Consider the following 14304-nt stretch of genomic DNA (forward strand, 5'->3'; position numbering starts at 1 on the left):
CTGGAGAATTATTCTTTGCTCGGAAGTGTACATGCGTCAAACCAATTTCTGCTGCTGGGAACATTTCAAATGTCATCAATTGTTTTCCTGTGCATTTGCAACAACTGCGTCTCCAAAAATCATGATCGAGTGAACGCCACAAAGAGAGAAGAAAAGACATGGTCTTGCATTAAAAAGGCTGGCTCTGTGCTTTTCGGGCAATGTCGAAATTATTCAAAACCTGTTGAGTCCGTTTGCTAATAATTGCTCTACACTTCCAATAAATCAAGCTAAAAAACAGTGCGTTTGTGTTTGCTAAATATGCACAGGTAAGCGAATACTTGTGAAATATTCAAGGCAGAATTTATTAATGTATGACTTCGTTTCAGGCAGCCATTTGTCTTGCCACTTTACTGACAACAACATTGCAACAGAGTAGTAAAGCATGTGTGACCCCTCCAGGAAATTGTTAAATGAGATGGGGGCGGCGAAGACCTGAAGGAGAATATTCTAAAGACATGAGGCTTTATAGCAAATCTGTGAGACACAAAGTTAGCGCCCAGACTCATTTATCAGAGGTGTCTATCTGCATTGTAACTCAGCAAGAGAATCTGCAACATGGCCTATCAGTTACGCTTATTTTAATGATTGTAATATATTGCAATTCCTTTCCCCTTAGAGAGAGATCATATTAGCTGGCCCACACAGTAATGAGAGAGAATAGCGCCATCATGTTAAGCCACGACTACTTAGATTTACATGTTCATTATTCATCCCTAGATATCTGCTTGTTCCAGCGTTACTCTTTCTTCTAAGCCTAACAGAAATTAATGTGTGTCCCCATGTAACGTAACTGGGGCTATGTAAAGCGCTCTGATACCCGATTCGGGTCAAGTTCGCGCTATATAAAACACTGTAAAAAAAATAAATAAATAAGGAAGCCAAACAGCACCAAAAAAAACATTTTTCAGCATCCACAGCTTTAAGAATATTTATGTTTTGTGGTTTGTTATTTTAGCGCTTCGCTATTTTGTGGGGGTGGGGAGAGCGGAAGCCCCTCAAAATCCAGTGAAAATTTTTACATTTTATGAAATCCACACAGAAGAAAAAATTGCCAAAAAAGTAGAAATACATTTGTTCTATGTACCACATGTTTTTCGAGGGCATATTTTACTGAAATGTTTTCTAATATCTTTATTGCTCTCAATTCTCAAGATAGTTCATTCTCCGTGTCATTGGTTTTGGTTCGAAACAATCGATTTCCAAACAGATTCTTCCAAGATTTTTGGGTTCATAAGCAGACAGGCAGTGCAGACCGCTGAATCGCTTATATCTTTATATAGCGTGGCTTATCACTCCTGGGGGTATCTAGGCGCTGTCCATTGACACTGGGGGATTGATCGATTTGCCCCCAATCACAGGATGTTGCACTGACGCCGAGACTGGAACCGAGACCCCCAGTTCCCAAGTTGGCAGCTGTGGCCGCTGCGCAACACCAGTGAATGATTTAGAGAAGGATTGTACAGTGTCATCTTAAGGGTCGTTGGAGCTAGGGCAAGACATCCTCGTGGGAGAGGATGTAGCCTTATGGCTAGAGCTGCAGATTTTGGAGCTGGGCATCCATGTTCAAGCCTCGGTGTGGCTCAACATCCTGTGATTCTGGGCAAACCACTTAATCGCCCCGTGCCTCCCAAGAATGAATGTGTCCTTGTTCAAAATAACTGGTGCTCGTGTAAAGCGTTCCAATACCTTCAGTTCAAGTCCGCGCTTTATAAATCTGCCCCAAAAAAAAAAAAGATATAGTTTGGGGCCCATGGTTCAGAATTCCTTTGAATTATAAGACTCGCTTTCTGTTACTCATGGCCTGCAAGCTGACAAACAATATTAATTCATATCTGAAATCATCAGAAACGGGTCTACACAAAAAAGACACAATATGTCTTGGCTGTGGCCTTAAAATTCTGATGATGAAACTGGGCCTCTACCCACAACTGGGCAGACTCTTAGGTACAAGTATGCAGACAGAGGAGAAGAGATTGATAATGTGATAAAGGGATTTAGACAGATAAATCAATTTCCTACAGGACAATTTGGAAGATGGAGGCCCTAAGCAATTGTTCACTTTGCCCATGACTTAAAACATCTCTGGGACGGTGAAGCTTAGTCCTCTGAAAAACCCTATAAAGTAATTTCACTCATACAGGGTTTTCCCAACAGAGGAGTATTCAAAGGATACATTATCGTTACAACTCTATACCATCATCTAGCATAACAGCTATGTGAATTCCATTGTGGAGAATCTTCTGGTAGACACTTATGGAGGAAATCAGTTTAATACTGCTTTTTCCTGAATTTAAGGTTACCTTCTTTCTCTAAATTGGATCAATGTGGATTGATTTTTAATTAGATTGTAAGAAACATTTGCCAAATTTTGTAGGAAGTGGTAAATCCTATGTTTAAAAAATCTCGCAGGAAATCCCCAACTTGTGGAAGAAGTAGTAAATACTATGTTGAAGTAATCTCGTTAGTGGAGAGTTTTGCAGTGCAATTTCCTTTGTAATAGAGAAGAGGCCATTCTGCTGGAGTAATCTCCACTGGTGGCGGATCATCCAAGGCATAATTTACAGCTTCATCTAAGAATCGGATAGCTTTCCTTTTCCTCCCGCTTCTAAACCTATCTATGGTCTGATTTAGACTTGAGTGGTAATGGAAAATCAATTTCTGGAGGCACTGATAGATCAGAAAAAGCATCCCCCGGAGAAATTTAAGAAAAGTCTACTGGACATAGCACTTTCTCCATAGATCTTAAGATTTTCTTTTACCACCCAATTCCTTATAAGGCCTCTGGTATAGAAATGTACACACCAAACATGCTCTCCCTTGCTGTAAAATGCTGGATTAGCCAATCATTTCAATTTAAAAACTAGTCAGTGTAATTAATTTAGATGGGGATCTTCCGACCATAAACGAAGCAACACTTACCCCTACTATACAGTTTGTTGCAGTTTAGTTGTAAAAAGTCAAAGTAAAGCCATGTGCAGTGCTTTCAAATGCTGAACAAAAACAATATGTAGCTGACCCACAAAGGTTTAGGAAAAGCTACTTACACAAAGTGACACACATTGTCCGCGTACATGACAACAGTATGTAATGTGGACATTTGGAGCCGAATTACAAGAGTGCTCCTGAGGCCTTTCATGATCCCGTTTTCTGCGCTGCACAATCTCATAGGTGGTCTGTGCACGTCTGTTAGGCCTCTTGAGCACCACATTAACGCCAAATAGTTTCGAGCTAGTGCACGGTGTGCTGACAGCAAAGACGGAAAATACCAAGAGGGACTTACTGCCCTGCGTTTCCGAGCTTTGTTAGCAAAACATGCACTAACTCAGACACAATTAGAGTTAATGTGGGCACTCAACATGCCAAAAAGAGAAGCACAGAAAGAAGCACAGATCCCTTCTGTGCTTGACATAGCAGAGAAGGGGATCATGGTTCACTTCCTGGGGTGCAACGAGCATGTCAGTCAGCTTTTTGTCCCCCTCAGGCGTGACTGTATTGCAGAAAGGGTTGCAGATGCTTGTGTATCCCTTTCTGTAGTTCCCACCTAATGGGCAGGGAGTTTGCTCTTGCACAATGGAGGGGTTTCCTCCCTCATTTGCACAGGGATGTGGCCACAAGCAAATGAGGAAACGTCTTTGTACTTGTGCCCGCGTTAACTGTACTCCACCTGGAAAGTGGCATATTAGGCGCACTACGAGGGTGTCATCTGGAAGAAGGCTTTGAGGTCCCATAGTTCCCCTCCCCCATACAGTTGCAGTTACACATTCCACCATCTCTGGGAAGGATAAACCCCACTTTTTTACTCTGCCCAAGGCAGTCGTGAACTCAGGAGTTCACACCAGAGTTTTTTGAGAGAACTTATTTGTTTTTTAATAGCACGTGGTGTACCCGATGAAGGGGCACTCAGCGTAACAAGGCCCTTTGTCCAGTTTACAGTAAAATTGTATCTGTATTGTATTCATGTACATTAATGAATTACAACTATTTTCTCTAACTATGCTTGTGGAAGGAAGTGTGGACCTGGTTCACAAATGTGCCATTTCTGCCAATTGTTTTCTGCTTTCCTCTTTTCCAGTTTAATTGGCAATATTGCCTCCTTCCCACGAAGGCTGTCAACAATCTGCAGGGCAGTCTGAGTGGGGAGAGTGATCCAAGCACGTTAATCAGAGGCCAGGTTCCAAAAAAACCTGGCAGAGGGGACCCTACAGATGAAAACAAAAGAATTACTTAAAATCTATCTTTAATTTAGCATCATTGATCATCCTTAAAGACTTACTTTTAGAACTTGTAGAACAAAAAGAGTGAAAGGATGCACAACCCGGAAAAGCATTAAGGTATATAGCATGCCCAGATCACTTTAATAAATGTATAGTTACATGTGCAAGTCATTTGCATGGAATTCCATGAAAATTAATAATTGATTTTAAAAATAAAGCTTTACATTCGAGTTCTAAAATTCTAACATGCGTTTAATGCAAAAGCAGCTATCACAAAAGCAAATCACGTTTTGGAAATTGCTGTTTCAACAGTAGCGTTTCCACTCTACTTATACTGCATTGGAGCTTATAATGCTGAGTTTCTATATATCAAACACAAGTGTTTGTACACTTTTTCTGAGTTCGAGTAAATGGAAGTAGAACACATGATTAAAACAGCTATTTGACACAAAATTGCCTAATGAACAGAAAGGAGAATCTTCTCATGAGAAAGAATGCGAGAAGTCTTAGAAAGTAGATAGTTAAGTGAAAAAAAATGCTGAGTTCAAAAGCTTGTTTTACACCTTGCTGTGCCAGATTTTAAAATGTGACTACAGTATGAAGGCACACGTATTGCAGCAAATAAAAAAACATAAAATGGCTTCACATTTCAGAAATTCATGAAACGTAGCAGTTATATTAGAATGACTGTACTTGTTCAGTTAGTATAAAAACAAAATCAATTTCCAAAAAATAAAATGCATCGGTACTGTTAGAAATGGCCCATTCTGCAGGGTCATCGCCAAACCTTTTGCCTTCCTCCTCCTACCTTTTTCCTGAATTCATTTTTTGTTGACCTTAGTACTGCTAACCAATGCTAAAGTGCTTGTGCTCTCTCCTTCGAAACATGGTAACGCTAGCTTATACCCAATTGGCATATTTAATTTACTTATAAGTCCCTAGTAAAATGCACTACATGTACCCAGTAAATTGAATGCTACTAGTGGCCCTGCAGCACTGATTGTGACACCCACTTAAGTAGTCCTTTAAACATGTCTCAGGCCTGCCATTGTAAAGCCTGATTTTGCTGTTTTTAACTACCATGTTGACCTGGTGTTGGAAAGTGGATTATTGGTATGGGCAAATGTAGGTCTGCCACTGGCAACAAGGCCACTAACACATGATAGGACTCAGCATAGGTCTTAGAAAATTATTCCTGTGCTCAACCCTTGGTAACGTGGCTGCGAGCAGACAGGCTTAACTTCAAAGACAGGTATGTAAAGCATTTAAAAACACCAATTCAGCAAATAATTAAGACACAAAACATAATAAAAATCCACCACCAATTTATAAACAATAGGAAATATTTTTATCTTTAAAATGATACCAAGGGGCTCCAAGTTACCCAGCTAAGATGGCGGTCGCACCTTGAGTGTGCTCCTGGACCCCTCCGCCATCCGACTGGAATCCGCTGGTCCCCGGAGTCATCCGGCCTCTCCTCCTCTTGCGGACGCCTTGCTGCACTCCTGGCTGGAGTCCTGGTCCTTGGGAGCCGGTGATCCGGTGTTTTCGTGCTCCTCGGCCTGCCTGCCGGGCACCCTTCTCCAAGATGGAGACCTCCTCGCCGCGCTGCTGAGACCCTGCGACCCTTGGACTGAGCTGTATTGCCGCGCTGCTGGTCTCGCTGTGAGTGGGGGTGACTTGTCCGGGCTGCAGTGGCGGGTGTAGGCATCTGAGCTCCCCGGTGCGGTGCCCGCTGTGTCCTCGGCCCCCTCCTTTTCCTGCGGCCGTTGCTGCTGCTTGCTGCCGCTGGTGCCGAACTGCTCTGTCGTGCCCTGCTGCTCGCGGCGACCGTGGTGCCTGCACCTGCGCCCTTGGCTCCCCCGCGGTGTCTCCGTGGTGCCGGCTGCCATCCTGCGGAGTCCTGGGGTGGCGGCGTTGGAGGGCCGCCTGTCATTTGCAGACTTGATTGGCGATTGGAGGCCCGGTCTCTGGCGGGTGCGGAGGCCTGGTGAATGGAGGCGGCAATAGGGGGGGAGAGGCTGTGACTGGGGTGAACGGCCCCCCCTCTCCCCCACACACGCAGACCGCCTGCTTCTGGCCTGGATATTGGTGGTGACGACCCGCTTGGACTGCGGTGCTTGGCGGGGACAGCTGGGCTCTCCAGGTGTGGTGCCCCCTGCCTGGCTAAGACTCCTTTCTGCAGCCGTCGAACGGCTCTGCTGGGCCCTGGGGCTGGGGCTGCTGTCTAGGGCGGCGACGGCGCCTGGAGCTGCACCCTCGGCTCCACCACAGCACTGCCATGGTGTCGGCTGTCATCCTCGGGCAGCGGGTGTCCCGAGTCGGCGGTATTGGAGGGCCGCCTGCCATCTTCTGTATCCCGCGACTGAAGGCCTGACTCTCGGCGGGTGCGGAGACCTGGTGAGTGGCGGTGGCGAGGGGGAGAGAGGCTGTGACTGTTGTGGAAGGCCCCCCCCCGCTCACGTAGACCGCCTGCTCTTGGGGTGTCCTGGGCCCTGGATGTTGTGGGCTGGGTGTCGGCTTACTGTTCTCTTTGAGTGCCGTGGTTGCTGCGCCCGCTTGACCTGACTGCCCCCGGAGCTGCCTCGGTGCTGTTCCCTCGGGGCCTTACGCCACCTGGGGGAGGAAGAGCCGGCCCTGAGGGAGATTTGGACCCTGGGAGCTGACCCATTGTGTCTCCCTGCTTGTCTTGGTTGACTGCGCCTGCCCGGCCTACTGGACTCTGAGGCCGCTCCTGCACCGCTTTCCCTTAGGGGCCCCACTTTGACTGTGTTGTGCATGGCCTCACGTGGGGATTGCCGCCCGAAGGTGACTTGGGCTCTGGACACGGCACCTTGGGAGTTGGCTCGCTGTATCTCCCCGCCTACCATGGTTTGCTGCTCCTGTGCTGGCTCCGCCTGACAGTTCCCTGGTGCTACCTCCTGTGCCGCTCCCTTGGGTCCCCCACTGCACCTGTCTTGCAGGGGGGGCCCCCCGCGCCTGGATCACCTGCTCTGAAGCTGAATTGGACTCGGCCCCTTGTCCACCCTCAATCGCTCCCCCTGCCTTCCTTGTGATGCCTCTGTTTGGAGGGTGCGGCCCGGGGAGCGGGCTCAGCCACATGTAGCGGGCGGCATGGGGCCCTGGAGGATAGCTGCTCCTGTCATCCCCCTACTCCTGAACTGTGGCCCTCCTGGCACCCAGAACGGCCTCTGGACCTGCTGCAAAGTCTGGAGTTGGACCTCTCTACTGTTGCTTCGCCGTGGGATTCCACTGCCGGAGACACAGTTGGCTGCGTGTCCCGTGCGCCATTGGATTTTGCTGGGGTCTTGCCCCCTTCGGCTGCCTTGATCTCTGGCCCCCACTATAGGACCTTGTCAGAAGCGTGACTGGCCTCCTGTCCTGCTGATTGTGGCCATGGGTCGTACCCAAACCGCCAAAACCCCCGCCACCCAAACCAAAATGGACCTTTTCACAACCGCGGACTCAGGGGCGTCTGGTGGCGGTGTGGATAAGGATGCCTCACTTGCTGCGGACCTATCTACTATCCTTCAAGCTATCCATGCCTCACAGTCCTCGGTAGAGGGCAAGATCGCTGAGGTCTGGGTGGACGTCACTCTCCTTCGGCAGGACATTTGGAACGCCAACGGCTCGGATTAAAGAAACTGAATCCCGAATCTCTACCGTGGAAGACGAAGTTTAGCAACTCAAGGGTCAGCTCGTTCACCTCCAATCCCACACTCAGGAGTTACACCAGCGGGCATAAGATGCCAAAAATAGATCCCGTCGCAACAACCTCCGCCTGGTGGGATTTCCGGAGGGAGTGGAGCAGGGCCAGATGGCGAACTTTGTGGAGAGGTGGCTGCATACCTGGATCCCTGAAGGCTCCCTCTCTCCGTGGTTTACGATAGAGCGTGTGCACCATTCCCTTGCTCCCAAGCCGCCCCCGGGGGCACCTCCCAGACCGGTTATTATGAGGATTCTCAACTTCACGGATCGCGACTCTGTTCTGGCCGAGGCCCGTAAGCACCAATGCCTCTAATACGACAATCATACCATCATGATTTTCCTCGATTACACTCACGAGGTCCAGGGTCAGCACCGTTCATTTGGGGTGGTCAAGCAGAAGCTCCACGCTCTTAACATCCAGTACAGACTCCTCTTCCCGGCGCGCCTATGCATGGTGCACTCCCACAAGACCCTATTTTTTTACACCTTTGAAGAGGCCTGGCTTTGGGCCACGGAGGAATACCCCCTACGAGTCCGGGCCCATAATCCATCACCCAGGAGTGCTGCCGGGGGAGGCGTCCAAAAAGGGACACCCGGTCCCCAACCTCAATGAAACCGCTCGCGTAGACGCCATGGTCTTGGCCGTGCCCGCTCAGACTCCCCGCTGAGTCCTTCTCGACAGCCGGCACCGCTCCCTGAGAACGACCTAGTCATGCGGTGGTCTGGCTCCTCTAGCCGCTTGAACTCTGGAGGTGCTTGGCCCCGCACGTCGCCACTGGACCTGCCTGATTCAGATCTCTCACGTAGCCCGACGCTCCTCTCGGGCCCTGCCTGAGCTCGCCTCTGCCTGCCGGGCCAGGCTCCGCAGCCAGAGGCGGCATCCTGGCTCACTCGTTCTTCCATTCCCGACAGACTTGCCTCTGCACATCCTGAGATGAGGAGGGGTCCTCCATGTTTACCCCATTCCCAAGCATTCTAGTTTGGCCTTTTGTTAATAACTCATTGTTTGGGTGTCAGATGCTTCCGTTCCTGAAGTATAGGGTGGGGGGGTAGGGGTTGGGTTGGGGGGGACCGTTGTCCCGTGTTTTCATTGTATGTTCTTTTTGTTTTGCACCAACCTGCCTGCAGACCTGGGACACGACCGGGCAATGCCCAGAATCGCAACCCCGTTTATTACCCCTTGCATTTGCACTCCTCTCGGTGCACGCGTGCCACCTTGCACCATGACACTATACTCACCGGCTCTAGCTGCAGTCCCGCTTCCACGACCCCTGTTGTGCTTGCCCCAGCCCTGCCCCCTGCACGGTGATTCTGACGGCGGTACGCGACTCCAGATATTGTCCTGGAATGTTAATGGCCTGTTAGACAAGGTCAAGAGCACAGCTGTCCTGCGATATGCCCAGCGTTAAGCCGCAGACATACTTATGCTCCAAGAGACCCACTTGCTGGGCAATCATTGCCCCTTCCTGGCATGGCATGGCTATGGCGGAGTCTGGCACTCTGGATTTAGTAGGGGGTCGCGAGGAGTGGCTATTTTGGTGCGTCGTTCCCTTCCCCTGGTGATACGCAAAGTGACGCACAACCCTCAGGGCTGCTTTCTTCTCCTGGAGGGGACCCTCGGAGATCGCCCTCTTAATTTACTAGCTGTCTATTCCCCTCCCGCCCTGCTGGCCTCCACACTCCAGAGACTTACCTCAGAGGTCGCTGCCCTACCCTTAGGAATGACTGTCATTGGGGGCGACTTTAATGCAGTCATTGACACCAGCCGAGACACCGCTTCGCCTCCCTTCACCTATAGAACTGCCCAGTCTGGCCTCCTCTCGACATGAGCCTCCAGCCTGGGTCTCGGGGATGCCTGGAGACTTTGGTACCCAACAGAGCGACAATACACCCACACCTCAGCCTCTCATCACACGCATGCACGCATAGACTACGTTTTCCTGCTGGCCTAGGACTGCCGGGCAATCCAAAATATTGTTATCCTTCCCAGGGGCTTTTCGGATCATTCCCCCGTAATGCTGCAAATTAGCTCCCCGTCCCAGTCCCCACGGCCGATCTGGCGACTTAACGCCTGGTTCCTCCAAGACGAACAGTTTAAAGACCAAGTGGGTGCCGAGCTTTGCCTCTACTTCACCACTAACCATGGGTCGGTATATTCCTCTCGTACTCTTTGGGAGGCTGGGAAAGCAACCATTCGGGGCTTTGCCAAAGGCCGACTCAAACTCACCCGTATGCAACGGGATTCCCACCTCACATATTTGGAGGCGCAGGCTGCCCACCTTGAGACGCTACCTGTGGCAGATAGATCTGCTGCCCAGGACAGGAGACTTGCGTTCTTGCATGATGAAATCCGACAAACCTCTCTGGAAGCTGCCAAATTGCTTTGGCGGTCTTCTCTGGCCCGAGTATACGGCTGGGGAGATAAGAACGGGAAGCTCCTCCACCGCCTTGCTACCTACCCTATGGCCAATCGTATAATTCCAGAGGTAGCTGATGCGAGTGGTGAGATCCACCGTGCCCCGAATGCGGTGGCCAAATGTTTTGCCACCTACTATGCCTGCCTTTATTCGGCGCGGATGCCTTGTCTTCCGCTTCATGAGCTCCTCTGGCGGGAACAATTCCCCCTCCCATGTCTTCGTGAATCTGAGGCGGAGGCACTAGACCTTCCGATCACCTCCGAAGAGGTGTCAGACGCCATATCACGCACGGCGACTGGTAAGACGCCGGGACCGGATGGGCTCCCCCAGGAATTTTATGCGTCATACCAAGACACCCTAGTCTCATCTCTAGTGGCGATGTATCGCAAAGCGGTGGAGTATGGCTCTTTTCGCCCAGAGACGGACCTGGCCCCCATCGTAGTGATCCCGAAGTCCCAACCCCCCTGAGATGCTACTTGGACTAACGGCCCATTTCTCTTATAAACACTGAGCTCAAGATCTTTCCCTCTGTTCTGGCCAGCCGCATCAGACCGCACCTGGCCACCCTGGTTCACCCAGATCAAAGCAACTTCATGCCTTTCCGAGGGACTAGACATAGTCTTCGACACCTACATCTTGCCCTGGCTAACCGGCACCTGCTGTCCCCCTTTTTGTCGCTCCTTCTGGTGGACTTTGAGAAGGCGTTTGACTCGGTCGACTGGGCCTACTTAGAGGCAGTGTTGGAACAGATGGGCTTCGGAATTCCTTTCTGCAACTTGGTGAGGACGCTGTATTATCGGCCCCGTGCGCAGGTCCTTGTCAATGGGACTCTATCTCGTCCCTTCGCTATCAGGCAAGGTACGCGGCAGGGATGCCCCCTCTCGCCGATCCTGTTCACTTTAGCGATGGAGCCCCTGGCCTGCCTTATTTGATCTGATTACTCCCTCTCTGGCTGGCGGTGGCCTGGCTTTGTGGAGTAAAGAGATCGCGTTCTATGCAGACGATGTGCTGCTGTTTCTAGCGGACCCGGCCCAATCGGGGCCCCGATGCCTTTCGGCTCTGGATGTCTTTGAGCGCACCTCTGGCCTCTGGTTAAACCCGGCCAAATCTGTCTTGGTCCCCCTTCATTTGTCCCGTGAGTGCTTTGATTGGCAGTCGACGATCCCCCTTCAATGGCAGTCCTTCAAGTATTTGGGGATCTGGGTGGCCCTTCTCCCTGATCTTGCATGGTCCCTCAACATCACCCCTCTGGTCAAGAGGGTTCGCGCTTACCTCCTTAAGTGGCGTACTTTACCCCTAAACCCTATAGGCAGGATAGCCCTATTTAAAATGATGATTTTGCCTCGCTTTTCATATATGCTTCAAAATACACACCTTTCGTTCGCTAGGTCCTGGTTCCGAGAAATGGACGGGCTGACTACTAAATTCTTGTGGGGGGGTCGGAGGCCCAGGCTGGCCCTGGCCCAAGCGTCCCGCCCTTTGATGGTGGTCTTGGGATGACGAACCTCTACCTCTATTACTTGGCGACCCGGCTTCTTGTGGTCCACGATTGGTTCAACAGCGACTGGTCTGACCCGGTGTATCGCCTGGAACTAAACACCCTTGGCTTTGCCACTATCCAGGGGATGCTATACGGAGACGTTGTCCCCCAAGCTCTCCCCGATGTCATGCGTGGAGTGCTGCTGGCCTGGCGGCCTCCCTGTGTCATAACCGCTGGTCGGGTAAGCTGACCCGGTATACTCCCTTGTGGTGCGGCACCTGGCTCCGGGAGGTCGCCTCTCTTTCCGGATTTCGGCCCTGGGATCTTATCGGGATTTCCCTGCTAGGCGATGTCTGGAGCGGTACCCACTTACGCTCCTTTCAGGATTTGCAGGCCAGACACTCCCTCCATTCATCGCAGTTTTTCCGATACTTGCAGCTGCGCCATGCCCTCCGCTCTTATATCTCTGACGGCACTGTGCTCCCCGAATATAGTCCCCCTGAGGCTCAAGTCATGACAGGCAATCTGGGTCAGGGAGGGATATCCCATATTTACTGCTCACTCACTAACAACACTCCCAACTCCCTCTCCCAGCTCCGAGACAAGTGGGAGGGGTGGCTGGGGACTCTGGAGGACGCTGACTGGAGGGACGCCCTGATGGCCCCTAAAATAATTGCGGTCTCGGCAAGGCTGCGGCTAGTCCAAGTATACTTCTTCCATGCTGCATACCTTACACCGCTGCGTCTCCACCGCGTGGGGCTTCGACCCGATGCCCTCTGCCCCCGCTGTTCCCACTCCCAGGCTGATTTTTACCGTATGGTGTGGCTTTGTCCTGCGATACAGAGGTATTGGGAGTCAATAGCGGGAGAACTCTCGGAGGTCTTGGGCTGGAAGGTTCCCATTGACCCTACACATGTTCTCCTGGGTATCACAGAGGGGCTGGACGACACCAGGGTTGAGAAACTCTTTCTTAATACAGCGCTAGTAATAGCTAAGAGAGACATTGCAGTTCACTGGCTGAACAATACCGCACCCACGTTGGTGCGCTGGCGTAGGGGGGTGGACTGGTGTGCCGCACAGGAACGGCCTCTCTATGTGGCCAGGGGCTGTCCTAGGAAGTTCCGCCGTATCTGGGGCAAGTGGGTTGGAGTCATAAAAGACTGATTTGGACTGAGATTATCTCTAGTTTGCAAGTGGACTTATTGATATTGGCTGTCGGTGCATCAAATTCTCTATATCAATGTGATGGGCTTGTATCTTGGTCTTGTTTTCTAAAGGGTATTTCTACATTGTGCTGTGTTCTTTGTTGCAATCAAACGGCAATAAAATTGGTTATCAAAAAAAAAAATTACACCAAAATGACAAAAATCCAATGTAGGGAACCAGAGATATGAATTTTCAAAGATTTAGCATAATATAGCACTTAGAAACATATAATAGCGCCTTTTTGGGATATCTGGTCGCGATAGACCGGGTCAAACTCAAAGTTTCATGCCGACCGCGATGCAGCCCTGAGCGGCTACCACTCGCTGTAGGTCCCGGTCACAGTTTTTACCTTCAGACTTAGAAACTTTTTTGGAGCTTTTTTTCCCGGGGTCCCTCGAAGCTCACAGCCAGTCCGGATTCGTTGAGGATTTGCCAGATAGCCTTGCCATGAGGTCCGGGTCAAACTTATGGAAGTCTGTTCTCCGGTGCGTTCCAGCGAGTCAAACTCAGGATCCAGGCCGACACGCGCTTGAAGGCAGGCGGCTTGGCTTTCGTGGTTGCTCCAAGGCACCTTTTCTTCGTTCTGACTTAGAAACTTTTACAGAGCTTTTTCTCGCGGGGTCAATCGATGACTCCCGGTCAAACTCTGGAAGTTGGAAATATAGAGCTTTTAGCGGGACGAACCTGGATGGCTTCGCCTGTTCGCGGTTGAAGGCAGGCGGCTTAGCTGGCCAGGTTGAGTTGGTCCCTCTATGGAGCTTTTTTTCAAAGTTGCTCCAAAGTTCTCCAAAGTTCTTGAACTTCTTCCTGAAGTTCCTCAAGGGGTCCAAAAGTGTCTCAAACTCACTCCAAGGGTCTGGAAGCTCCAAGATGGTCCTTGAAAGTTGAGGACTTCAGTTCCCACAATCCACTTGGACAAAACCCTTACAAATCACTGGTGTTCTTCAGGTTGTGGATCCTTGGTGGTGATGGTCCAGGTGAGCTCTGTTAACCTGTAGCTTGCAGGGAGTCCACTCTTTAGTTATTTTGCAGCAAGGTAATCCACAGGGCTGTAGTTTCAGCTGGTGCAGTCTTCAGAGGGCAGGCCTTAGAATTTTGCACCCCAACTTCTCAGCATGGCAACAGGTTGCTTCCTCGAGTTTAAAGCAGCAGATCTGAGAGGCTCTGCCACCCATAGATACTTATTCTAAGTTCTCTGGGTCAAGCAGGAGGTCACTGCTGACCAATGGGAGCAGGG

This window comes from Triturus cristatus, chromosome 10 (assembly GCF_964204655.1).
Source record: "Triturus cristatus chromosome 10, aTriCri1.1, whole genome shotgun sequence".
NCBI classification, from domain to species: Eukaryota; Metazoa; Chordata; class Amphibia; order Caudata; family Salamandridae; genus Triturus; species Triturus cristatus.